General features: G+C 33.8%; 1 protein-coding gene across 1 annotated transcript in view; it reads right to left on the reverse strand.

The window, feature by feature from the left end:
* The window catches only part of vstm4b (V-set and transmembrane domain containing 4b), a 23,251-nt gene extending 22,969 nt beyond the window's left edge, over positions 1 to 282 (reverse strand). The window contains exon 1 of the mRNA XM_088439688.1: positions 19 to 282. The gene's annotated coding sequence lies outside the window, so the exon portion shown is untranslated. The remainder of the gene's footprint in view (positions 1 to 18) is intronic.
* Between the last annotated feature and the right edge of the window lie 656 nt (positions 283 to 938).

The raw sequence follows: 938 nt of genomic DNA on the forward strand, positions 1-938 counted from the left end.
GACCTCGGTGTGACTCACGAAGGGTAACACACACGCGCAAATCTCCATCTGACGGCAACAGCAGCTGTGTGTATCCCAAAACCAGACAACAACATCACGGTTACAACATGCCTATGGGAAAGAAAAAAAAAAAAAAAAGCATCATGTCAAGACATATTAGCTATTAATACTTTTGCAAATGGGAAGCCGTTTTTGACATATCAAATAAAGAAAATACATAAATCGTGTTCAAGATTATCACATCGATTAGGCCAATATATTATGGAAGCAAATTAACAGGGAAAAAAATAAAATTGAACGGGAAAAATTTCACAAGTATGAAGGAAAATATTGCTAAATTTTGATTGACGGGCAGATTTGTAAAATATATTGAGCGAAGTATATTATTGTCTAATTCATTGATCTTGACATCAAAGGCATTTTACCTCAAAAGGAAAGGATTGCCGGAAGACACCAGGGAGCTGAAATTTCAACCAGATGGTGAAAACATGTCAAATTTCAACATGGCTAGACCATTTAGTTGTCACACTATTAGGAGTGTGCAAATATTACGGCAAGAATAATATGGAAGAAAATGACCCCAAAATTGTCAAAATACTCCATTTACAAGTTGAGAGTGCCCCCTAGAGGTGAGGGAAAAAAATCAGTATAAACTCCAAATCAATACTTCCATAGCATTATCTTTTATTCCTGTTTGTTTATCAGGCGATACACCCTACTGGACTATAAGCCACAGGGTTCAAAGCATGAGAAAAAAGTAGCAGCTCATAGTCAGCCAACACTAAAAATAAAGTAAAACAAATAATTTTTCTATTTTTTGGTAACAGAGTGGTAACAATTTTATAAATGGAAGAAAAAAAAAAAAACAAGTCAATATTTTATAGAAAAAATAAAGTCAAACTACTAAGAAAAAAAATGCTAGCTTCAACATTCAACTT

The sequence above is a fragment of the Hippichthys cyanospilos genome, chromosome 17, assembly GCF_059441005.1.
Source record: "Hippichthys cyanospilos isolate Australia breed blue-spotted pipefish chromosome 17, RoL_Hcya_1.0, whole genome shotgun sequence".
In the NCBI taxonomy this organism is placed as follows: Eukaryota; Metazoa; Chordata; class Actinopteri; order Syngnathiformes; family Syngnathidae; genus Hippichthys; species Hippichthys cyanospilos.